Below are 27,141 nucleotides of genomic sequence, written 5' to 3' on the forward strand. Positions count from 1 at the left end.
CCACGGCACCATTACACGAAGCAGCTTAGCGTTCTCATCGCGAGCCCAGGAGACGGCATTCCCAGTTTACCCATGTAGAAAGAGGAGGTAAGTGACTTGTCTGGTCACCTACCCAGTAGGTTGGGGATCTGGGATCCGGACCTGGGCTGTGTGGCCCCGTGCTTCATGCCCTTAAACACCTCTTCTCCACTGCTTCCAGGTCAGACCTCTCTGCCCTGCCCCACTTCAGTCAGGCCAGACTTAAGAAGCCTTGAAATGCTGAACAGGCTCTCACTCTTAGGTTCCTCCGGAACAGCACTATGTGCGGTGACGGGAATGTTCTATACCTGTGCTCTCCAATACTGTGGCCGCCGGCCCCGTGTGGTTGATGACTACTTGCGATGCGGCCAGTGCAACTGAGAAAGTAAATTTTAAATTTTATCCAATTTTAATTCATCTCAATGTCAATGTCGATAGCCACATGGGGCTCGTGGCTACCGTGTTGGACAGAACAGCTCTGAGAAGCCGGCTACATGCATTTTAATCCACCGGGTAGTTTTTAAAGATAACAATGCCAGAATGCGTTCCCTGAGATTCTGATTTAAGTAGTCTAGGGTAAGGCCTGGCATCATTATTTTCAAAGATCTTCAGGTGATTCTAATGTACAACCAAGTGTTGAGGACTTGAGATCCTAAGTCATTCTAGTCTCTTCCAGCCTGTAGCCTCTACTCGTATGATAGCAGTCACCAGCAGGTGACTCATTCAACACCATTCCCAAATCTTTTATCCATTACTTTCCTCTACTATAGAGGTTAGAAGGTTAAATACTTGGTTTCTCTACCTGCCGTGCAGCGAGGAGTGCCTGCATGACACTTTTCCGGCAAAGAAACATAACCAGAATTCTGCTGGTATCGTTCCTTCACCCTTCTTCTTCCTGCCTAGAACGCAACAGGATGCCTGGAGCAGTGGCAGCCGTCTTACAGCCATGAGGGAAGGCCAGTAGAGTTACAGGCAACCAGCTTGACATCATTGTGCTCCTGAATCAAATCCAGTAGCTTCCTACCTCTGGACTTCCCGTTTGGGGAAACAATCCAACCCATTTGCTTAAGGTACTCCAGTTACGTTTTCTGTCCCTTATAGCCCAAAGCATTCCTCATACAGCTATCTTTTTTATTTTCCTTAGCCTGGAAATCGCTCTAAAGACTAAACATGTTAGTGTGTGAGAAAGCACTCTGCACGCCGTAAAGAGCTCGGCAAATGGGCCGTGTTTGCTATTGGTTTGGAAATGCTGGCAGTCTCTGCTTCAGGCAGGAAATCCAAACTCGAGGGCTTGAAATCCATGCTATTCCAGGTCAAGCTGGGGAGAATTCCCAATGGTGGTTTGGTGAACGGAGGGCCAAAGTCCTGGGAATAAGGAGACTAACTTGCTCTGTCTCGGGCTTTCCCAGTTCTAGCATTGAAAGCCTGAGGGGTCCCAGAAGACCCCTCGGTCCCTGGCAAACCAGGAAAGGTGGTCACCCTGCTTGGGATCATGGGGCACAGGGACCTCTCGTCCGCCACAAAACCTATGCTTTTAGACCAGGTTGCTTACTGACCCCAAATGGCCTGGCCACTGCTTGCTGGAAAATCCTTCAGCCAACACACTCCAGGCCAGAACATTCTCCACTCAGCATTTCAGTGGTGGTTGCTGATGTATTAGTGGCTTGCACACTTCCCCCCAAACCTCCACTCCTTCTATCTCTAAGAAAAAAAGAATCGGCGACTCCAGGGGGAGAGGGGCTGGCCTGAGGACTGAATGTCCAGCACTTGGCCCAGTGCCCGGCCCAGAACCACCTTTCAAAATAGCGGCTCTTGAGTAAAGTGCCTCGGTCTAGTGTTCACTCTCTCCCCCCCACCCTCCCAGCCACTCTCTCTACATTTGGCCACCCCACCCCTCCCTGTCCTCAGTCCCACCCCAGCTGACTTTCCCAGTAACCACACTTGCCCCTCTCATCGGAACAGTGCATTTTGGCTTGCAAAGGAAGCTCCTGGGCATTATGTGTTCTGATTTTTTCCAGCAGTTCTGGTTATTCTTCACTTCGTCTCCATCATACAGACGAGAGAGCTGAGGCTCAGAAAATACACTAACTTGTCAATTTCCTTCCAATTTCTGTCTGTTCTTGCTGTGGTGTGAGAGGTGGTTCTGGATAGAGCTTTGGAATCTGACAGATTTGCGTTTGAATTCGGCCTCGTCTTTACTGCATAACTTTGGGCATTTAATCCTTTGAGCTTCACCTCTTGGTTGTCAGGAGAATGTATCAGATAGTGTATCTGCAGTCCCTGAGACGGGGCCTGGCACAGCCCAGGTCTGGATCCCAGATCCCCCACCTACTGGGTAGGTGACCAGACAAAAGGCTCAGTCAGCGATCTCCCCCCTCTCCCCCCACCCTCACTATCCATTCTACCACGTTTGAATTTTAACAAGCTTTTTAAAGGACTAGAAAGTTCTTTAATAGCGATAACTGACGGCCCAGTGCCAGGCGCAGTTCCAAGCGTTTGTTAATTCTCCTGGCCCTTGAAGTCCGTACTGTTTTCATTCTCGTCCACAGAAAAGGAAACAGCTGGAAGGAGGCTAAATAATTGGTCTAGTGTCTCACAGGCCGTGAGCTCCAGAGGCACGTCCTAACCACCGTGCGTCCTGCCTCTACTGATTTCCTAGGAGGTAATTCCAGGAGCCGACAGGACAAGGTAGATGGAGGCTCCTTCTGGATCCTACGTGCCTGTACCCTGTTCCCATCAAGTATAAATTCACTTAACACGCTGACAACATCATGGTGCCCTGGCAGCCACTCGGGGGATGTATTAGTTTCCTGTTGCTGCTGTAACAAATTACCCCAAACTTAGCTGAAAACAACACTGACTTCTCATTTCATAGTTCGGCTGGCCCTAAGTCCTCAGTGAATCTAGCCAGGCTAAAATCAAGGTACTGGCAGAGCTGTGTTCCTTCTGGGAACTCCATGGGCAAATCTACCTCTTTGCCATTTCCAGCTTCTAGAGAGTTCTGCATTCTGTGGCTTGTGGCCCCTGCATCTTCCTATCTATGATTCTGGTTTCCTCTTTTTAAGGACCCACGTGAGAGGGCCCACCCAGAGGGTCCAGCCTAATCTTCCCATCTTAGGATCCTTAACTTATTCACAGCTCTGAAGTCCCGTTGGTCATGCAAGGAAACATATGAACAGATCCTGGGGATTAGGGCAAGGTCATCTTTGGAAATGCATTTATTCTACTTCAGGGGTAGGACGGGGCTGAAATCCCAGATCTGTTATCTGCAACCCTCTGTGCCTCAGTTTCCTCCTCTATGAAGTGGGATAATGATGAGGCTGGTGAAAACGCCTACCCCCGAGAACTGTAAAAGTTAAAGGGGATGATGTATGTTAAGGTGTTTTGTGAAGTTCTACAAACAGGTGGCTTCTTGCTATCAATAAAATAGTACTGGGGGAGAAAAACTAGTTCAAGCCAGTCCAGAGCTAGTTAGAAATATTTGTCTTCCTCGACCAAGAAAACCAACTCTAAGATGACCCACTATAACTTTTGCTTCTCTTACCAGTATTGAAATGTGGGGTAACCGTTTCTCAGCCATTTGGCTCAATGAGGCCCTTCTTTTTGACCATAATTAAAGTCATGTGTGAGCACCGACTCCCAATTCTGTGACAGATTTGACTTCATCTGGGGATATCTGCTCAACATGCTTTCCATGACTTCCCTCTCCCAGTAGTCAGGTGTTCTCCCCACAGAGTGAAGAGCAGCTTGGGAAGCAGGAGAACCAGAAATCCAGACCTCTGCCCTCAAGGAAGGCACTCCCAAGGGGGCCTCCAAGAATGCATCTAAAACATCCAGGTAGTAGGTGTGCCATAAATAACCAAAAAGCTCCGTTCTTCATACCTTCCATAGAATAGCCCATTTGATTCTCAGAATAACACTGAGATAGGTATGGGCATACTCCCATTTTGCAGATAGTAAAACTAAGGCACTGAGAGGTTAAACTGCTTGCCTAAGGCCATGCAGCTAGCAAGTAGCAATGCAGATATCCGGAGACTGTCAGGACTATCCTTTCCTATTTCCCTGGCCTCATCTCCTTTTCTCACCACCTGGGATATATACATACATGTTAACAAGATCCTTAAACCATGGCAACTAAATAATAATGGTAGGGAAGAAGGGGATAATGATAGCAATAATAATAATAATGCATGAGGCCAAAGGGGAAAACCGTGGGAAAAAAAGAGGAAGACGTACAGGTGGAAGGACATTGAGAGGGGACTGAACTGGGTTTGGGGTGGGTGAGCTTGAGCAGTGAGCCCATGTTGGAAGTTGAAGCCAGTCCTACTCATTCAACAAACATTCACTGAGCACCTTGTGTGGGCCAAGCCAGGTGTTATCCTTGGTGTTGGGGAATTAGCAACGAAAAGATGGACATGTCCTTGCCCTCGTGGAGCTGCTTCTGCATTACAAGTGGGTAGGAACTAACTAATGAGAAAATATCAAGAAGCTAGGTGCTGAGATGAAAATAAAACAAAGCAACGGGTGTTGGAAGAAGCAATCCAATATGGGTGCTGAGTGTCCTGCTCTTCATTGCTTGGTATGCCAAGAATGTGAGACCCTCTCTACTAGGCCATTTCTCAGGCTTGTGTTTGTGGTGAGCAATCTTGTTTCCCATCACACGTAGAGCAGGTTTGCTTACTGCTCACTATAGAAGCTATAAATTCCCCCACACTCTTCTGCTGGAGTGCAAATCCATTATATGTAATGCATCCCACTAGGCCCCTCTGGGTCATCCCAATGGGACTTGGGAGATACGAATACCAGTGCCAACATTGTGCCCCACTACTTGCGAGGCTGTGAATAATGAATCCTTTTGTCTCTGACCCAAGAGTCTCGTGTCTTCTGCCAACATCCATGAAACCACGTCAGGCTAACTTAATAGCTTGCAAAGAGGATAACGTCTCAGATCCTGACAGAATAGTGGTGATAAAGTATAAAGGGGGGGGGACAGGATAGCTTGAGGTGATCTTGTTCTGATCTCAAGGACAAGGAAATAGCACCCGATCTTGAAATTCCATGTTGAAAATTTGGTGGTTAAAAAGATCTACTAATATTATAAATTAGCTGATTAGCCAAACTCCAGCTGTTGACTGTAGGACAGGCGGGAAGATTTGTTAGGTTTGTCAACATGAGAAGGTAGTAGAGGTAACGGTGAAGCATTATGTTGTCTGTAAGTTAATCTAAAATATTTTAACAGAGATAGTATAAGATGTAAATGTGAGTTCGTTTTGAATCATGCTTTATAGACAGTTAACATTTAGAACATTCTAATCAGAGTGTTCCAGGGGTGGGTGGTTAGCATTTCAAGTCAGTCTAACCTCTGGAGGTGGCCACCACAAGTTTTCAGCAATCTTTATCTTGGGTCAATGTCAGAGGCTTTGTTAATTAACATAATGGATGCTAGAAATTGTTTCTCATTGGTGAAATACGAAGTAGTCAAGATGTGTGGATGGGCTTGAATTTTGTACGGGGACTCCCACTCTTGCACGAGCGGAGTTTAAGTGTCCAGGGAATCCAACAATACGTGAGTTCTCAAACCTGGCTACACATTGTGATCGCGCAGCCTTAAGAAATCTGATACCGGAGTTCTGCCTGCCAACCTTGACTTAACTGGCGTGCTCCACATTTAGCTCAGCTGCTTAGGAGCTAGCTGTGTGACCTTGAGCAAGTTACTAACCTCTGTGAGCCTCAGTTTTCTCATCTACGACCTGGGTATAATAGTATGCTTACCTCATCTGGTAGTTGTGAGGATTTAAATGAGATAATTTATGTTGAGCGCTTAGTGTAAGAAGCAGTTCTCAACTACGTGCTAGCTGTTATATTATTCGCATTCACACTATTTTGATTTTGATTTTTGGAAGAGTTCCTAAGACATGATTATAGTGTCCAGCTGCTAGTTGGTTGAATCGTGCCACTAGAATATTTGCCTTGAATGAACCTTTCAGATGAGATGCCATAGGAACTCCGAAAAAGACAGAGGGAGCCAGAACTTGATCTTGCTTCCAGAATACATTGTAGGAACTGCTTGAGTGCCAGCTTGCTGATAAATGTCTGTGTAGGTGGCAGGACTTAGTCTGACACTTGCTTTCAGTGAAACCTGGTGGGAAATTTGTAGAGCACAGAACTTTGGCTCCTATCTACCTCTGGTTCAGGGCTTCTTATTCCTTTCTAGGGCAATGGACCCCTTCAGCAGCCTGGTGAAGCCTACAGATACCATTGCAGGATGATGCTTCTAAATGCATCAAACAAAACACTAGGATGCAGCAGAAATAAATTACATTGAAGTACAGCTATCGAAATGTTAATGAACAAATTTATTATAATATGTGCACTCCTTTATGAATGCCTTAAATAGCAATGTCTAGCAGTGGGTAGTGATAAGCCTGAAAGATATTCTAGGATATTTGATAACAATTGTAACATGATATGAAAAAATTTATCTGTGATTTCTATTAGTGACAAAGTCACAGGTATTCTTTTTTTTTAATTTTTTTTTTAACGTTTATTTATTTTTGAGACAGAGAGAGACAGAGCACGAACAGGGGAGGGGCAGAGAGAGAGGGAGACACAGAATCTGAAACAGGCTCCAGGCTCTGAGCTGTCGGCACAGAGCCCGACGCGGGGCTCGAACTCACGGACGGTGAGATCATGACCTGAGCTGAAGTCAGACGCTTAACCGACCGAGCCACCCAGGCGCCCCCACAAGTATTCTTATATGGCTGTAACTGGTTGTCTCACTCATAATGAAAGACGATGCTAAGTTTCAGTTAAAGGTTAATGAAAATAAAGATGTTATTTTTTTTTTCTTATCCAAGTTCATGGACCTTCTTGAATTCCATGACCCCCAGATTAAAGGCTCTTATTGGGAGGCTGCTAATAGCTGCCCAACTAATAATTGGGACACAACAAGTATGGTTCCATCAGACTGTGAAGATACTCAATGGAAAGGAAAGATGCCGTGGGAGAATTTTTTTTCAGTTGCTGTTGCCGTATAACAAAAGAGTCCAAGGCTTAGTGGCTTAGAACAATGATTTATTAATTTCCTCATGATTCTGTATTCCTGATTTATTGTATTCCTGATTTATGATTCCTGAATTATTAAATTCATGATTCTGTAGGTCAAGTAGGTGGCCAGAGCTCAGGTGGGCAACTTTCTACTGGTCTCAGTTGGGTTTTTTCATGTGCCTCCCTTCACTTAGGAGGTTGGCTAGACCTGGAACTTCCAAGTTGGCCTCACATTTTATGTGTTTCTACTCAGGCTGCCATAACAAAACAGCACAGGCTGAGTGACTTCAACAACAGAAATTTATTTCCCCACAGCTCTGGAGTCTGGAAAGTTTCTGGCAGTGTTTGGTTTCTTGTGAGGGTTGTCTTGCTGGTGTATAGACAGATGCCTCGTTGCTGGGGTGGGAAGAGAGCTCTGGTCTCTCTTCTTATAAGGAAGATAGTACTCTCAGATCAGGGCTCTACCTTTATGGTCTCGTTTGATCTTACTGATTTCCAGAAAAGACCTATCTCCAAATACAGTCACGTTGGGGATTAGGGCTTCAACAAGAATTTCAGGGGGGATGCAATTCAGTCCAGAGCATCCTCCAAGGCCTCTCTTCATGCATAATCTGTGTGACCATGCAGTTGGGTAGCCTGAATTTCCTCCTAGCATGACCTCTGGGCTCCAGAGAGACAAAGAAGCCCCTGCCAACCCTTCAGGCCTGGGCATGGGAGTTCAAAATTAATTCTACAACCTTCTATTGATCAAAACAAGTCACCGGCCAGTCCAGATCCCATGGGAGAGAATATGGGCCCCAACCTCTTTTTTTAATGATTTTTTTGGGGGAGAGAGAGAGAGAATGAGAGAGAGAACAAATGGGGGAGGGGCAGAGAGAGAGGGAGACAAAGAATCCGAAGCAGGCTCCAGGCTCTGAGCTGTCAGCACAGAGAGGACGCGGGGCTCGAATTCACACATCATGAGATCACGACCTGAGCCGAAGTTGGACACCTAACCAACTGAGCCACCCAGGCGTCCCCAGGGTCCCACCTCTTAACGTGATGAATGGCACAAAAGCACCGGGAGAAGGGGAATTACCAGGGCCATGTCTGGACTCTCTTCACCGCAGAGACTAAGGAGGACTGGGGACGCCTCAGACCCAGGATGAGAGAAAGGTGAGTCAAAGCTGCCACTGAGCTTTTTCTGGTCCAGGACTTTCTTTTCTTGCTCACACATCAGGCTTCTTCCCTCAGAGTTCCCAGTAGGCTCCAACTAAACCACCTCGAGGCTTGAGAAGTGTTAATCTAAATGAAAAAAATGCGCCAATTCTATTAATACTCATTAACGGACTTAATTATGCAGTGTGTCCTATACTGTCAATAACACAGGGGGCTGTTGCTTTCAAAATGAGAATTAAGTGCACACTTTTCCCCTCATTATCTCAGCATGTCTATTTCTGCTATCTAAGCAGGAGGAAACTTCCCGCCTTTGGGAGGCTTTGCTGAATTCTACCCCAGTCCCTGGGTGGAATCAGCCTGTCCTCCCTGGGTGCGGGTAACCTCATACTTGCCTGTTTAACCTCATACTTGCCTGTTTTCAACGGCTTTACCGAGGTATCATAGTGGCACTATGTATCACTTGCCTGTTGTAACAACACCGGATCGGAATAATCTTTTACCTGCCACTCTTACTAGATCACTGGCTCTCCCCTTAGCTACACGTTGGACTCCTCTGGGGAACCTTAAAAAATACTGCCACTTGAGCTCCACCCCCACCCCAAGAGATTCTGATTTAACAGGTCTGGAGGCATGGATGCTTTTACAAGCTCCCCAGGGGATCCTAATGTGCAGCCAGGGTTAAGAACACAGCCCTAAACTGTGGCCTCCTGGAGGGGGGGGGGGGGGTTGCTGTCTTACTGGTACACAGTAGGTGCTTAATACAAAACGAAAAAGTGAAGATAAGGTCTGCCTTCCTTCTTCGGGAACTGGATCTTCCTCTTCCTTAGGCTCCCAGCTGCTGAAGATATTGAAATATTAGGTTTTTATATGTCCTTGGAATGGCAGATGAGTTGGTAAAAATGAAAGGTTTTTTTTTTGTTGTTGTTGTTGTTGTTTTGTCTTTTCTTTCCCCTCAAGAGGCAAGCAGAGCTTGGAAACTTGGAGTCTTGAAACTGAGCATTGTGTTATGCTTGGGGCGGAAGGAAGGAACCCCTGATTTTGAAAGCTTAGATAAGGAGCCCAGAGGCTACAATGGGATGCGGAGGCTTGGGTGGTGTTGGCGGTGCGGGGAGGGGTAGCAGCATCAACAAGAAGCTTGGGTGGTGTTGAGGGTGGCGGGGGGAGACTCTGAGGATTAGCAGCATTAACAAAAGCTAACAGGCACGCAGGACTTTGTGCTGGGCACCGTGCCAAGAGCCTCGTATTAACTCCTCCATTCTTTGCTGCAATCTGATCCTCTGAGGGGGGCACAATTGGTATTATTTTCATTTCATTGATGAGCAAACTGAGGCATGAGCGGGGAAGCGGGAGACCTCCAACTCGCAAGAGCTGGGAGCAAAGTTCTCAAAGACTTGGAAGGGCATGTGATTGGGAGAGCGGCCGGGGTGGCGGGGCCTCACCTCAGTTCCTTTGGTGTGGTTACACCTCGAAGGAGGTGCCCTGAGCGTGGTTTTCTGGGAGGCTCCCACCTGGAGCACCTGGAGGTCCTCAGAATCTCCGGCTTGTCAACAATGTCCAGAGAGACCTGGCCACCAAAAGGGCCCTCTGAAGATGTTCTGGATTAGTTACGAACTCCTGTCTCCCCCCCACCTAACCCCCTAAGGATCTTTCCCAGGAAAAGAACTTGGTAGGTGGAGGCTTGACTTGTATTTAATTTGATGTATAATTATGTAAATAATATGCTTTATGTAAATGAAGCAAGGATAAAACTCATACCCGTTACAATGTCTGGGAGCAGTTCTCACCTCCTGTTTTGACCAAGTACAAGGTCACTCCCTTCCCAGGCTAGCACCTAGAGCATGTTCCTAGTCTCTGTCCCTCTGTTCCTTAGCTGCCTTGACTTTCCCACCTGTCCCAATGGCCTGGCTCTAGCTAGCATGCCTCGTGCCTCAGCCTGTCTGAATTGGGTTTGTTTAGGAGATTAAGGACTAAACCTAGTTTAACTCAGACTGGCACCAACTCCTTACCTTGCCATACTCCTAAGCTTCAAACCAGCCTGAACAAATTCCTGTAAGCCGTGGTTAAAGGGCCACCCCCCATAAGAACATTTCTGTCGCACTTCTTGGCAGGTGTAGGAGGAAGAAATCTGGATTTGATTATTTATATTCATGTTTGGTTTTGCTTAATAGGATTTAGAATGTTCTAAGGGAAAAGAGCGCTGTAAGAGAGTAGCAGGTGACTGGCCAAGGGAGGGACCATGTTAAGGGACAAAGAGAGTTGGCCCCTTCATGGTCTTTGACGGAATCTGAGGGATCTCGGTGGGGCAGGCAACACGCTGCAAGTTAAAACATTCCTACATCAAACTAAAAAGCTTCTGCACAGCAATGGAAACCATCCACAAAATGAAAAGGTAACCTACTGAATGGCAGAAAAAATGTGCAAATCATATATCTGATAAGAAGATATTATCCAAGATCTATAAAGAACTCATACAACTCAATAGCAAAAACCCAAACAACCCGATTAAAAAATGAGCAGAATACTGAATAGTTGTTTTTTATAATTGTTTTTATTAATTTTTTTTAATGTTTATTTTTGAGAGAGACGGACAGAGCATGAGTGGGGGAGGGGCAGAGAGACAGGAAGACACAGAATCCGAAGCAGGCTCCGGGCTCTGAGCTGCCAGCACAGAGCCTGATGTGGGGCTTGAACCCACAAACCATAAGATCGTGGCCTGAGCCGAAGTCGGACGCTTACCTGACTGAGCAACCTGAATAGCTATTTTTTTAAAGAAGGCATCCAGATGGCCAAGGGGCACAGGAAAAGACGCCTGATGTCACTCATCAGGGAAATGCAAATCAAAACCACGATGAGATATCCCCTCATACCTGTTAGAATGACTTTATCAAAAAGACAGGAAATAACAAGTGTTGGTGAGGATATGGAGAAAAGGGAACCCTTGTGCACTGTTGGTGGGAACGTAAATGGGTGAAGCCACTGTGGAAATCTGTATGGAGGTTCCCCCTAAATAAAAAAAATATAGAAATCCCATACCATCTAGTAACTCCACTTCTGGGTATTTATCTGAAGAAAATGGAAACTAACTCAAAAAGATATATGCACCTCTGTGTTCATGGAATCATTATTTACAGAAGCCAAGATATGGAAACAACCTAAATGTCCATCAAAGGCTGAATGGATTACGAAATTGTGGTACTTACGTACATACAGTGGAACATCACTCAGCCATGAAAAAGAAGGCACCTGGCCATTTGTGACAACGTGGGTGGACCTCGAGGGAGTTATGCAAGTGAAACAAGTCAAGCAAAAAGGCAAATACTGTGTGATCTCTCTTACATGTGGAATTTAAAAACAAAAAGCCAAACTCATGGATACAGAGGACAGATTGGTGGTTGCCAGAGGTTGGGGGGTGAGGGTAGGAAAAAGGGTGAACTGATGTTTTTTTTTTTTTTTTTAGTTTAAATAAATTGAATAATTTATAGAAAATAGATTCTATAACCAGGACTATGGGTACACAAGAGAAAAAAAAGGAATTTGTGTGGGGAAATTGGCAGTCTATCCTTCTCAGGAGGTAACAGTAACAAGAAACGTTCATAATAATATATATCATTGTATAATAAGCACTGAAACCTTGTGTCAGGCACTTCACTGTTTCCCATCACCCCTATTGTATAGATATGAAGACTAGGGACCAGAGAGGTTATGCAATGTGCCTGAGGCCACACAGGAGGGGCTGAAATAGGGCTTAAGCCTGAGTCTGTCCTCAGGGCCCTGCTTTCAGCAGCTGCAGAAAGGCAGCTGGGAAGAGGCCAGAACAGATTGTAGTCAGTGGTTCTCAGCTTGGATGCACAGGAAAATCAGTGGGGAGCTTTTCAAACGGCACTGGTGCCCAGGCCCCACCCTGGAGAGGCTGATTTAATTGAAATGAGCTTCAGCCTGGGTATCCGTAGGCTTTAAAGCTCCCCAGACGAATCTGACTGCGCACCAGGGCCAGGAACTCCAGCTGGACGGTGCAGACCCAGGGTTAAGACCTGAGGCGACTGAGACCGGGGCAAGACCCAGGGACAGGAGAGCCAGCAAGCATGGGGGAGGCGGGTGCCGGGAAAAGTGACTGGGATCATCACTGCTTTAATCCTCATGCTAAGTGACTGCATTCTAGATAGACTTCGACAACTTTAAACACCATGCTTCCAAAGATAAAGCACAACACGAGAGGATCAGATCAAACTTCCTTCATGTCCTTGGAAGCTGAGGCCCAGAATCAACCTGACTGCCATCGGACACGAATTCCACAGCCCTTGCTCCGTCTGGAGCCAGCTGAACCCAGATCTTGGAGTTAACCCAGACCTGATTTTTAACAAAATTATTTATTTAAAAAATTATGGTAAAATCTACATAACAGAAAATGTACTATTTTAACCACCTGTGTGTGTACAGGTCAATGGCCTTAGGTACACCCACACAGTTGTGAAACCATCACAACCCTCTATAGAGATCTTTCACCTTGCCAACAGAAACCCTGTGCCCGGTAAACTGTAACTGCCCATTCTTCCCTGCCCCCAGCCCCTGGTAACCACCATTCTAGGTTTTCCATGAGTCTGACTACAACCCAAACCTAATTTTTGGACACATTAGCTATACCTGTATCGGCTTACATTCAAATAGCAGTAGCTATGTTGGCACGAGCCACGACTTACACAGCAGCCACGTCAGCAGGTTCTATTATATTCTGCCTTACATAGATGTTCACACAGTGTGGTGGGGGTAATTCCTGGTTTTTATCCTGGGGGACCGCCTTTTCTAGACTCTGTGGCAGTTAGGTGGGGCCACTCTACTGGGTCTGGCAAATGGAGTATGGGCAGAAGTCATACGTATCCTTTCCAGGCCTGGCCTTGGAATCTCCCGCACTACCTGTCACCCTCTCTTCCCCTCCCACAGCAACCTCAGAGGCCACGTGTTTAAGGTGAAACTGTCAAAAGATGGGGGGAGCCTGAACCCTTGAATCCCTGCTTGGAGCAGAGCCACAGAGAATTGGTGTTCAACCTGCATCAGACTGGCACACAAGCCAGAAATCAAATTGGAGCTATGGGGCATTTTTTGTTACTGCAGCACAGCCTATCCTATCCTGACTAATATACAGAGAGGTTAAGTAACTTAACCAGCTAATAGTCACTGGAGTCAGGATGCAACTCTAGCTCTTTCGGCTACAAAATTTTGTGGTCTTCAGTGTTGTACTCTACTACCATCATGTTATCCAATATTGCTCCCAAACTATTTATTTGAGGTTAAATATATGGAAGAAAGAAAGAAAGAAAGAAGAAAGCAGAAAGAAGGAAAGAAGAAAGAAAGAAGAAAGAAGAAAAAAAGAAGAAAGAAAGAAAGAAGAAAGAGGAAAGAAAGAAAGAAGAAAGAAGAAAGAAAGAAGAAAGAAAGAAAGAAAGAAGAAAGAAAGAAAGAAGAAAGAAAGAAGAAAGAGAAAGAAAGAAGAAAGCAGAAAGAAAGAAAGAAGAAAAAGAAAGAGAAAGAAGAAAAAAGAAAGAAAGAAGAAAGAAGAAAGAAAGAAAGAAGAAAGAAGAAAGAAAGAAAAAAGAAAGAAAGAAAGAAAGAAAGAAGAAAGAAAGAAGAAAGAGAAAGAAAGAAGAAAGAAAGAAAGAAAGAAAGAAGAAAGAAGAAAGAGAAAGAAAGAAGGAAGAAAAAGAAAGAGAAAGAAGAAAAAAGAAAGAAAGAAAGAAGAAAGAAGAAAGAAAGAAAGAAGAAAGAAAAAAAGAAGAAAGAAAGAGAAAGAAAGAAAGAAAGAAAGAAGAAAGCAGAAAGAAAGAAAGAAGAAAAAGAAAGAGAAAGAAGAAAAAAGAAAGAAGAAAGAAGAAAGAAAGAAGAAAGAAAGAAGAAAGAAAAGAAAGAAAGAAAGATGAAAAATGCTTACTGCCAAAGAAGCTAGGCATTTTAATATTTCTCCAAACCCAACCAGCTTTTTCTACATCACGTCGCCCCCTCCAAAAGAAAAAATAAAACAAACTTCTTTTGCTGAGCTCCATCTCTACGGTTGATAAAAATCCTAGCAGGCTCTAGTACTCACATCAGGCAGACATTTAAGCCTATTTTTCTTTAAGAGACACTTCGCCAGCAATTTATTTTCTGTCACTGCCTGTGTTTCTGCCTATGAAGGATGATATTTTGTTCACCTTTGGTGCCTTTACCCCATCGTATTCTGTAGTAAATGTCCCCAAACAACGCTTGTACTATCCATTAGGTAGGGCTGTTTTGACTGGCTGTCACCCAGCAAGGCTGCGTTTCCCAGTCTTTGGTCTAAACATGATGTCATTTCTTCTTAGCATATCACCCACCACCCATCTCCTGTTGAGTGAGTGTGTGTATTAAAACAAAAACAAAAACAAAAAAGACATTTCAACAGTGTTTCTTCTCTATTCTATATCAATACAACACACATCACCACACATCCAGCTAGCCCAGTGCTTGATAACCCTTTTAAAACTTTGAAGAGGAAGGTATAAAAAAATCACCAAGAGATAACACGTAAATCAGGGAACTTAGAAATAGAAATGCAAAGTTGGGTATACCCAACTTCTATAGAGCAGCAATACGAAGAAGAAAAAGGCCAGAAAACTTTTCCCATGATGAACTTAGGGCAGCAAGGGAAGTACTTTGAACCCACCATTGAAATACAGTAGGGTGGCCAGATTTAGCAAATAAAATACATGCATTCACGGAAGGCCTCTTAGATGTTTGGTGCTGTGGTGTGTTTGCTCCACAACTTACTTGCTGCCTGGCTTTGGGCAAGGCGATCATCTCTCTGAGCCTCATTTGCCCCATCTGTAAAACGGAGCTAATAGCATTTACCTTTCTGCATTATTAGAGGCAGTAGCAAATTGCATGTAGAGTTCATGGCATGGGTACCTGCCCTTCCTTCCTTCAAATCCCCATTCTTGTGAGTTAAGTATTGCTTCTCAGTAAAGTCTATCCTCTCAAAGGCACGGAACAGACCAAGGCACTAGGAGCTTTCCTGAGGAGATGAAGTAGGAGGTCTGGAAGGGCCACAGGGGAAAATGGAACCCAAGGAAAATCAGAGGACCCAGAAGAAACCTTCCCTTTCCTTGAACTTTGCCTTGAGTGGGAGGAGCTGGGCTTCTGTTTTGGTGAGAGATCCCTACTGAGAAGGTACCTTCTATTCTGCCCCACCCCATCCTCTCCTCTCTGATTTGCTGATGTCTGCATTTTTTCCCAACTCCTCAGTCAATTAGATTCTTCAAATATTAGTTGCGCACCTATTTTCTGGTGGCAGGTGGCAGGGGATGGTGGGCGATATGTAGGATTTAAATAAGACCAGAGTGTTAGCTAGAAGGAGAAGCTCTGACAGTAGAATTTTAGGAAGTGAGAGAGGCACTTCTGGAAGTAAGAGGAGTTTTCCAGGGACTCTTGAAATTATAATTCCCTTATCCAACAGGCATTTTTTCAGCACCTGTTATGTCTTGGTCCAGGTACTAGGGACTAAAGAGATAGAATGAAAAGACCTAGTTGTAGTCTTAGTTTCTCGTGGCCCACTAAGCAATCTGTCAAAAACAATACAATGTGGGAAGTGATATATGGTAAGTGTAAGAACAGGATGCCATGGGAACACAGAGAAGGGTCAGCCAACTCAGACCTGTGGGGATCAGGAAAGAAAGACTTCCTGGAGGAGGTAACATTTGATTTGGGTCTTTAAGGAGGGGTGGGAGGAGACCAAGCAGGGAGAAGAGACCAAGGAGAAAGACATTTCAGGCAGAAAATACAGCACAGCACACACAAAGCCATGGGTCAGCTCTATTAAGACACGCCCAGTAATGAAAAAACAACACCAAAGTGGCGGCCGACATTTCCCGAATGTTTACTATACGGTGAAGCGCTTTACACGTATAATCTTATTTAATTCTCACAGTAGCCCTTGGAGACAGGTGTTATTCATTTTCCCATTCTGCAAATGAGGAAACTGAGTCACAGGGAGTTTGGGTAATTTGTCCAAATTTACACAGTCAACTCAGCATCTGAGTTTAGAATTGAAAGTGGCTTTTCCAATTCCCGAAGCAAAGCTCTTAAAAGTCTCTTCCATACTTTCTCTGGATCTTCGTTTAGACTGTGGAAGCCAAGATCCCAGCATTCCGTAGTCATCTTGCAATATATTTGTTGCTTTCTTTTCTCTTTCTTGTGGACATCTGGCCCAGTTTGAGACCCAGCAGCTCGGGAGTATACCAGGATCCCTAGACTTCCTTTCTGTCCTCTCCCTGCATTTCAGCCATCCATCTTCACAAAGCATCAAATCAGAGAAAGATTCTGGGAAAAAGAAAATTGATGGACAACGTCACCCTTGGATCTTTAATGAGACTGCAGCCATGCTTAACTTATCATGGCCTCCCCCCTGCCACTCCTGCTCCCCAAGCACTTAGCCATCCATACTGACTCCTAGACCACTGGAGAGGAGAGTCTATTAGAAGGAGTCACTGCAGTCTGTTAGTTTGCCTTCCATTGTGGGTTGATTTTTCACTTGTTGACTTTCCTTATCTCATTTCCCTAGCTGCTCCATTTAGAAATTAATAATATTGTCAAACCACAAACAAAAAAGAAAAAAATGTATGGGTCTTATTGTTCTTGAATTCATTCCCTCTCCTGTTCTGCTCTGTGTGGAGGGAGTCGCCCTTACAGGCTGTGCTCCCGAGGTTCCAATATAATTGACCTTGGCTGTGTTTGGCTAGTGACTCCCAATGGTGGGAACTGGCAGGGTAGAAAGAAGGCAGAAGCCAGGATATTTCTTTTTTACTTAAAAAAAAAATTTTTTTTTTAACATTTATTCATTTTTGAGACAGAGAGAGGCAGAGCATGAACGGGGGAGGGGCAGAGAGAGAGGAAGACACAGAATCGGAAGCAGGCTCCAGGCTCTGAGCCATCAGCCCAGAGCCCGACGCGGGGCTCGAACTCACGGACCACGAGACAGTGACCTGAGCTGAAGTCGGACGCTCAACCGACTGAGCCACCCAGGCGCCCCAAGCCAGGATATTTCTTACTCCTCTCTGCCCCCAGTGATTCTAGCAGTAACTGCCTCCTGTTTCAAATACTTAGAGTGGTTTCTTTTTACCTGGCTGGAGCCTAACTGATACAGAAAGGGAAGCCAGTTTGCTAAACAATGACATCTGGGACCCAGCTCAATCTATACACTATTAGCAATCCAATTCAATATGATTGGCTTCCATTCAACTCAACTCAATTTAACTCAATTCAACAAATGTTTATTGAGCACCTACTTTGAGAAAGGCATTATACTTACTAGGTAATAGGGATACAAAATAAAGGGGCAAAAAGCTTCCCTCAAGGAGCTGATGGTCTAATGGAATAAGCAGGTAAGAGAACAAAGAGTTAAGGTATTCTATGCAGTGAATTGTAATAAAGTGTTTTATTAGGTAAGCCCTGGGGAGGGGAGATTTATTAGATGAGGGTTAAGAGGGCTTCCCAAGGAAGCCACACTCAAATAGAAAGATATGAAATAAAGGCTACCAGGCAAGGAGAATAGCCCTATAATATAGTTGAGTAGATGGGAAATTATGAGGTTTGAGAAATCTAATTTCCAGAAAACATAATGTGATAGTAAAAATCCAGCCTCTAAAATCTATCCAGACAAATGGATGAATGGAGCAGAAGATTTAGCCCAGAAAAAACTCTAGCATAAGATTTTTATTTGATAAATATAATAAAAGAGTAAAGAAAAAATTGCTAAATAAACATATTGGAACAACTATTTAATTATCAGGGGGGAAATGCAGATTTCACTTCATACGTTTGATCAGAATTACTGATTGGAGAATTAAACTTTCCCCTTCCCCCCCCAAGAAACCAGAAAGTCTAGAAGACATTTCAAGTTGTTTATAGGATTCAGGGATGGAAATGGACTTTCTAAAGCATGAAACGTATGATGAAAAGACAGACGTTGTACAAGTTAAACTCCATACACAATATTAAAATTAACCCAAAATGAACTAGAATTGAAAATTTACACAAAGAAATATGACAGATTTGTATTTTTTAAGGTTTATTTATTTTTGAGAGAGACAGACGGACAGAGAGATACCATGTACGTGAGAGCAAGCAGGGGAGGGACAGAGAAAGAGGGAAACACAGAATCAGAAGAAGGCTCCAAGCTCTGAGCTGTCAGCACAGAGACTGACCTGGGACTTGAACCCCTGAGTCATGAGATCGTGACCTGAGCTGAAGTCAGACGCTTAACCGACTGAGCCACCCAGGCGCCCCTGTTTTGTTTTCTAAATAAAATTCTGCTGAGTGTGGTGAGAAAAGGGATCTTTCATCATTGCTGGTAGGAGGGTAAATTTTTACATTTTTGGAAAACAATTTTGTGACATGTATCGAGGGCCTTGAAAATTTTTATGATTTTCAAAAAAAAAAGTGTATGATTTTCATTCATATTTCTCAATATGTCCAAAGTAAATAAGCAGAGATATAACCATCTTGGGATTACTTATAGTGAAAAATTGAAAATAACCTGTTTTAGGCAGCTTCCCTGTGTAACATAATCACAAAATCTCTCGCCATGCAACAATTATGATACAATGTGATAAAAGCTCTTAATCACAGGGGCGCCTGGGTGGCGCAGTCGGTTGAGCGTCCGACTTCAGCCAGGTCACGATCTCGCGGTCCGTGAGTTCAAGCCCCGCGTCAGGCTCTGGGCTGATGGCTCGGAGCCTGGAGCCCGTTTCCGATTCTGTGTCTCCCTCTCTCTCTGCCCCTCCCCCGTTCATGCTCTGTCTCTCTCTGTCCCAAAAATAAATAAAAAACGTTGAAAAAAAAATTAAAAAAAAAAAAAGCTCTTGATCACAATGTGAGGCGCAAAGCAAAGCAAGAAACCAGACAGGAAAGGGAACAGTCTTCCTGGAGGTGTCAGGGAAGTCCTAAAGAGGAGGTGATATTTAAACTACCGGGTCCTGAAGGATGAATAGGAGTTTGCCAGGTAGAGCAGAGAAGGAGCCTGGCAGAAAGAAGATGTGTACATGTAGGGAAGCCTGACGGAGTACATTTAAGGACCGGAAGGGGGAGGGGAGGGGGGGGTTGATATGGCAGAGCTTTGATGGTGCATGGTGGGGTAGGATGGAAAGGTTAAGGGGCGAAGCCAATTGGAGTCAGAAGGATTTGGGTACCATCCTGAGAATTAGGCAGTGGACAGTCAATTTGGATTTGCAAGCAGAATTGTGGAAGCATTCGTCCTGTTTCAGAAAACTCATGAGGAGAGAGGCCGGCCAAGACTCCCTGAGGTTTGGCCCAAGGTGGGGAGGGGGGGGGTGGTTAGAGAGGTGTGAAGGAGTGGGACTACAGAGGCCAGGATAAACAAAGATGCAATTCCTGGATCTGCCGTCTTTTGAGACAAATGGGAACAAATACTTTGAATACAGTGGGCACTTGCACTCAAGAATGCAAGGGCTCCTGAGGAGGAAGGCAGTGAAAATAGGTATTGGGGGGAGCGATTGGAGCGTCCCTTCACGCCTCGTGTCGGTCAGCCTTCTCCTGGGAAAACAAAACCTCTCGTCCTCCCCAGAAAGGCATCTGGGCAGCATAGGCCACTCCGGAGACCCTGAGTTTCTAGCCTCGGGCTCGTTCTCGACTTTTCTCTGTCAGTCTTCCCCATGGTGACAGTGGGAAGAGCGAAAGTTCAACGAAATACCACCTTTGGATTTGTGACAGAGGAGGGAGTGCCGTTGGTGGCTGAGCCCAAAGTGTAGATTTTTCTGTGACTATCTGCGACAGCCCTTCCCCCAAACGGAGGGGACACTTTTCGACACCGGAAATTGGTTGAGCAGGGGCAGGCTGGCACACCCTCTACCCTGACCGCCCTGCGTGCGTTTTTGCCTTCCTTTACTAAGTGACCATTTGCAAAGCTGATGTGGATGCCCACAAAAACAGTTCAATATATTACTGTGACATTCTTTATACAATAAGGAAAAAGGGGAGGGTTGGGGGTTGGCTTGTAGGGCTGCAAGCTGTGTCTGGTAATAAGGCCCTCAGTTTATAGGTTAATTTTTCCATCAGCGGAAGAGGCTGCCTTCTCAGGCATGTCGGAGAGAGGAGAATTTATTACCCAAGGCACTGCTGTCATTGGGAAGCAGGTAGATAACTGCATTGCAAATGTCGTGTGAAGGGGACACTCTTCTAAGAGCTCCAAGTTGGCAGTCGGAGGGGTGTTAAGGAGAGCTCAAGGCCTAGGAGACAGAGAGGGGGGGAAAGACCACTCAGCCTGTGTATTTGGACTTTGCCCATTTGGGGACACTGTCACAGTTACCTGGGGAATCCAGGTGTTCAACCCTGGTTAAGCTCAGGAAAGAGAGCTGATTGCACATTTTGGAGCCTGTCTCCAAACAGCACTGTCATTATTACTGAGGGCTTTAAACAAGCAGTAGCCTGGTGACAAAGGGATTTCAAATGCCAACAGTGTGATTGTTTAGTAAAAGCTGGCAATTAACCTCCATGACCCCTATTACCCACTGGTTTTCTCAGAATCAGGGGCCAAGCCCGGATGAAGTTTTGACCCTACATTATAGGCTCATGGTCTATAGTGGCAATTAACATTCTGGGCCCAGGCCCCCCTGGGGGCAAAGCTTGAGAAATGTCTTTTTCTGACTTGTGCTCCACTGTCTTACCCTAAATACCCACCTTTGGGGACCTCTCATTACAACTTCTTCCTGTGGGCTCCCCCACAATTTTTTAGGGTAAAGCCAAACTACTCATTGCAAAGACACAGAACCTCACACAAGACTCAAATTTACTTCTGTCTCTCATCTGACACTGCAGTTGAGGAAGAAGGTACAGATTGGGTGGTAACTGTTGGCAGGGGGCGGTTCTATCATTAAGAGGAAGGAAGGGAGAAAGGGCGCTGGTAGACCGTAATTTTTGCCATGCCATCTAAGTTGTACGTCATTGTTCAACGATTTTCTGATTCTGAAGTCACACCCCGTCTTCGGTTGGTCCTGGAAGTTAACCTGTTGGGATGGGGCGAGGGGGAGCGGGGGGGAGAGGGGGGTCTTGTCTGAGACCACCACCCCAATCCTCTGCCTTTCTTCTGAGCCCCTCTGCATCCCCTGCACCAACACGCCTCCTGTGTTTCTCTACCTACGGCCGTAACAAACTACCGCAACCTTGGTGGCTTAAACAACAATTTATCCTCTCACAGTTTTCGAAGCCAGAAACGTAAAATTAAGGTGCTGGCAGGGCCATGCTCCCTCCAAAGTCCTAGAGGGGGGAGAATTCTCCCTTGCTTCTTCTAGCTTCTGGCCTCCCTCCTGGCCTTCCCTGGCTTGTAGACCCATGTCTCCAATCTCTGCCTCCATCTTGATATCTCCTTCTCCTCTGTATCTCTCCTCTTCTTATAAGGACGCCAGTCATTGGATTTAGGGCCCACCCCAAATCCGGGATGATTTCTTCTTGGGATCCTTATCTAATCATGCCTGCAAAGACCCCATTTCCTTTTTATTTTCTTTTAATTTTTATCTATTTATTTTAATATTTATTTATTTATTTACTTACTTATTTTTCTATGAAATTTATTGTCAAATTGGTTCCCATACAACACCCAGTGCTCATCCCAACAGGTGCCCTCCTCAATACCCATCACCCACCCTCCCCTCCCTCCCACCCCCCATCAACCCTCAGTTTGTTCTCAGTTTTTAAGAAAAGACCCCGTTTCCAAATAAAGTCACATTCTGAGAGTCTAGGTGGACATGAATTGGGGGGTGGGGGGGGACACTATTCAAGCCACTATGTTACCTCACTAGAAGGCTGAATCCTGCCAGAAGCTTTCCAACCACCTTCCTCCTCATGGCCCTGAATTTCTGTTGCTCAAAGCCCCTTGCGTGTACAAAGTCCAGCGGCAGATAAGAGCCCAGGGAGCTTCTTGGGGACCTCCCAAATGGCAAGAGGATCCAGAAAAGACTGAAGAAGGACGTGCAGCACAGAAGGTCCCTCAGCACTGGAGGTGGCAGAAGGAAGTGGGACAGGAGGTACAGAAGCAACACGGCCTCTTTGCACAACCCCACTGGGCATAATAACGTGCACCCATCATGGCCCATGGGTGGAAAAAATAGGAAATGCTGCATCCTGACATAAAATAACAACAAGTCAAAACAACACAAAAGAACAGGATCACCCTGTCTAGTTCTAGTACCCAAAAGAAAAGAATCCTTCAGCATTTCCTGGCAGTTGTGGTTTACCTGGAAAAATGCCTTTATCCCTGACTTGCATAATGCTGGTTTCTGCAGATGTGAAAATGATAATATTGTCAGAAAAACAGCTGTTATTCTACCACGAATAGATGAATGCAAAGTTGGTAACCTTGGTAGTTTTGCAGGTGTTTCTTTTAAACACCTGTTGTGTTTTTGGGGCGCCTGGGTGGCTCAGTCAGTTGAGCGTCTGACTTCGGCTCAGGTCACGATCTCGCGGTCCGTGAGTTCGAGCCCCGCTTCGGGCTCTGGGCTGACAGCTCAGAGCCTGGAGCCTGCTTCCGATTCTGTGTCTCCCTCTCTCTCTGCCCCTCCCCGTTCATGCTCTGTCTCTCTCTGTCTCAAAAATAAATAAACGTTAAAAAAAATTAAAAAAAAAATACCTGTTGTGTTTTTTGTTTCCTGGCTTTCTCAGAATTCTTTCTTGCTTTTGCCTCTGAGTCTTCTAGTCACAGGTCCTTGGCTGTCACAGGGTAAAAATGGTGGTGTTGGCCAGGATGAGCCCTTCCTCTCACTCTCCACGTCCTGTTGATTTTGTCTCTTGTCTCTGCATTCTGTCTACTTCTGTCCGTCTCCGCCCCACCATCGTTCTCCAAGTATCACCTGGACTGTTGCAACAATTCTACCTGGCCAACCTGAAGCTTCTTCCCTTCCTACAATCCATTTTTTTTACATGGAGGTAAATGTGACCTTTTTGAAATCCAAACCTGAGAATGTCACCTTCTTGCTACAAAGCTGCATTGTCTCCCTCTTGCTCTTAGAATGATACAGCAAATATATACGTACATCACTGGATATATACCAAGCACCGTCCTAAAAGGTGTTACATACACCAGCATTAATTAATGTAATCCTCGTTAATATCCTCATACTTCACATGAGCAAACAGAGAGATTAAGTAACACAGCTAATAAGTGATAAAATAGGGACTTTAACCCAAGGAGATGGGCTCCAGGGGCATGGTCTTCTAGTGCTTTGGACAGTGGCCTAGTGGCTCTTGAAACCCTCCTGGATGCACCTGCCACCTCACCAGCCTCCTCACTCCCCACACTCCCGTGACACTGGCTTGCTTCCTCTCCCTGTATCCCTTCTGCTCTCACCACAGGGCCTTTGCACATACTCTGCCCTCTATGAAGCATGCTCTTCCTTCCCCTTTTAGCAGAGGTAACTCCTCCTCACTTCCTGGACCTCCGTTCAGGAATGCCATCTCCTCCCCAATAGATCAAATTCCCTTAGAGAGGCTTCCAGAGCACTGAGGACTCTCCCTGAACAGCACACACCCCAGCAGTGCCTCTCATTGGTTTGGGTGAGTACTTACTTACTAATGTCCCTGCTTCCCATCTTCCCACCTCCTCCAGCCCACACGGAAGCTCCATGAGGACAGAGTTCTGCTCTTTGCGGTTGAGCCAGAGCCCGTGCAGGGCCCTGGAGGGATGGGCCCTGACTCACAATATTTGCAGACTGAAGAAGTGGATGGGGGAGACGCCGATGAGTCAATGCTGCCTGATGTTAGGTTTAAAAACAAAAAGCCCTTGCTGATGCAACTTACAGAAAAGCTAACCAGAGACACGGAGGACTAAAGCTGTGGTTTTGTTTTACAGTGTGGTGCTGGCTATTGGCCCTGAGCTACACAGCAGACAGTAAGCAGGCATTCGTGGAGACGACCTGGATCTCGGGTCCACAGAGACCTTGATTCCGAAGCCCTTCCTTGAGGCTGATGTTCTGCCACATTTCTGTGGGTTTCAGATGCTCTGTTTTTTTCCTTCAAATTTTAATGTTTTCGAAAGCACAATTGATCTTACCACCGGGCTGTACAGTTAATGAAGTGTCTTTTTTTGTTGGTCCCTGTGAAGCAGTTACGAAATCAATGGTGAGTCCCACAGTCAATGGCATTTTGGAATTGAGGTAATTCCATTTGTGGCCTTGGGTAAAGTCTTTGCTTTTCTGAGACCTAATTTCCTTATCTATAAAAGGGCAGAGTTGTCGTAAATATTGGAGATGTATATAATGGCCTCAGCACAGTGACTGGTGGCTTTAATTCATCAATAGAAAGTCTATTATGAGTTTCATAAAATATGTGTCAGATTAGTGTTTTGTGAGAATAATCCATATCCTTGTGTGGTCGGTGACACATTCGGCCACTCGCAGTTTTAAAAAGGAAAAGAAAGGGATTTTAGGGGCTCTTTCCTCTTTACATTTTAATTAATACTGTACAAAACCTTCCTCTAGTATCTTTATGTTGTGAGACAAGCCTTCCTCAGTACCCGCACAGGGAGAGGGGAGAGGGGAGAGGCGTGCTGTTGAACCAGTCACTAGGAAGCACACTTAAAGCTCCATTGTCCCCTCCCCTTGGCTCTCCGAAGACTCTACAAATAGTCCACATAGGACTTTGCTTCTCCCTTACATTAAAAATTATATGGAATTTGACTCATCTGCAAAGCACATCTCTCTCTCTCTTTTTAATTCAGGGCAATTACTCGTTCTATTTCTACATCTAATGCTCTTTTCCAGTTTATTCTTGGTGAGCATTAGTCAGTGCAGCTATATTTTAGTTAAGGATTCTATTTGCTCTGAACCAGTAACTAGAGTATTATCTCAGTAAGTCATCTAAAGTCTTCATTTACGTCTCTGTTTGTTGTTTCTCGACTTGAATCAGGACACGGACAATGATATAAATGAAGCCTTCAGAAGATCCCGCCTTTATGAAGGACCTCCCCGTACCATTAAAAATAATCACACGGCCAATAGCTGTCTTACCTGTATTTAACTTGGCAGACAAATGAGCACTAAGAATAAATGAGAAAACATATATTCAGATTAAAAACAGAAAAAGCAACTGCTGAGTGAGGGCAGAGAGGGAGTACAAAGTGGACTAAGCATACTTTAGAAGTAAAGAGACTCAAATCCCTTTCCTGCTTGAATGGAGGAGTCAGCCATGGCGAAAGACGGACGTCAAAGCGTACCTTTTCCATTGACCAACGTTTGTGATATCAGCAAAGCATTTGTCTTCTCTATGTAGGCTGCTGTGTCATCCCGCTATTCCTCAGCTCTTTTTTTTTTTTTTTTTTTTTTTTTTCAACGTTTTTTATTTTTGGAACAGAGAGAGACAGAGCATGAACGGGGGAGGGGCAGAGAGAGAGGGAGACACAGAATCGGAAACAGGCTCCAGGCTCTGAGCTGTCAGCACAGAGCCCGACACGGGGCTCGAACTCACGGACCGCGAGATCGTGACCTGGCTGAAGTCGGCCGCTTAACCGACTGCGCCACCCAGGCGCCCCAATTCCTCAGCTCTTTTAAGAGTTGATTTCATTTTTGGAAGCAGCAAAAAACATTGAGAGCTAAGTTGGGTGAAAAAAGCTGATGATAGGGCAATGAGTGTGAATGCGTGTGCATGTGCACACGTGCACGCGTGTATATGTGTGGAAGAGATCTTCCTAACTGGCCACAGAGCAATGGAACAAGTTGTAGTGGGTTAAACGATGCCCCCCCCCCCCACAAAAAAGGTCCATGCGCACGTCCCATTCTGAGGAATTCTGGGCGTGTGCGTTTATTTAGGAAAAGGGTCTTTGCAGAGGTAATTCAGGGTCTCAGGATGAGATCATCTTTTATTTTTTGGGTGGGCCATGAATCCAATGACAAGCGTCTTCTGAGAATGTGACAGAGGGAGATTAAGGACAGCCAAGAGAAGGCCATGTGAAGACAGAGGTAGAGATGTGAGTGTCACAGGCATGAGTCCAGGAGCCAGCAGAAGCTGGAGCAGAAAACGAAGCGTTCCCTCTGAGAGCCTTCGGAGAGAATACAGCCCTCCCGATATCTTGACTGCGGATTTCTGGCCTACAGAACTAGGAGAATACATTGATTTTGTTTGAAGACTCCATGTTTGTAATGATTTGTTACGATAGCTCCAGAAAGTTAATACACTGGTCTGGTGGGTTTTTTTTTGTTTTTTTGTTTTGGCTTGAAAAGGTGGTTTTAAGACAATTCTCTAAGAGAAAGAAATTTCAGAACGTATCTGAGTAGTGATATTATCATGGAAATAAGTGTCTATTTTCCTCTAAAGTCTACTTAAAATAATTTCTCCCCACCTGTATCAGTCAGGGTCCAACTAGGCAAGTAGAAACCCCTGTGGGTATTTACAGAGAGTGAATTCAATGCAGGAATTTGTTCACAGATGAGAGAAGCCAAAAGGAGACCTAGAGGTAAGTGAGGGATTAGCCTCAGCAGGAAGCCATGATTGCCGGTAAGGAGGAGGTGGAGGTCTGAGGTCAAGGTCACCAACAAGAAGCTGTAACAGTGGTACAGACTAGGGGACGCTACTTGAGGTGAACAGGGAGGGGAGAAATGCCTCAGCTTCTCTCCTTCCTCTCCCCTTCCCTCCCTCTCAGTCCCTCTCATCAGCTTCACTCAGCCAGCAGCTCCCTCACAGAGACCTGAGGAATTGCCTCGAACGGATAGAACCAGGGAAGCATGAGGAATGGATTGAAGACTTGGCTGCCCAGGATCTGGATCCTGTCATGGCAGCACACTTCAGGAAAAAGGCTCTAGAAGGTCAGGTGACATTCTACTTATTTCCTCAAAGATTTGGGATCATTCCTCCGTGTATATATATATATATATTTTTTTTTTTTTTTTTTTTAATTTCTCCCCCTGTGGCAGA

General features: G+C 45.2%; 1 long non-coding RNA gene across 1 annotated transcript; it reads right to left on the reverse strand.

Moving 5' to 3' along the window:
• Positions 1–16,350: 16,350 nt before the first annotated feature.
• On the reverse strand, positions 16,351–22,249 carry LOC131507751 (uncharacterized). The gene is made up of 3 exons (XR_009259686.1): positions 22,033–22,249; positions 20,351–20,471; positions 16,351–16,548 (listed from the first exon to the last, which is right to left on the reverse strand). It is a non-coding gene; the product is annotated as an uncharacterized LOC131507751 (long non-coding RNA).
• Between the last annotated feature and the right edge of the window lie 4,892 nt (positions 22,250–27,141).

The sequence above is a fragment of the Neofelis nebulosa genome, chromosome 3, assembly GCF_028018385.1.
Source record: "Neofelis nebulosa isolate mNeoNeb1 chromosome 3, mNeoNeb1.pri, whole genome shotgun sequence".
NCBI classification, from domain to species: Eukaryota; Metazoa; Chordata; class Mammalia; order Carnivora; family Felidae; genus Neofelis; species Neofelis nebulosa.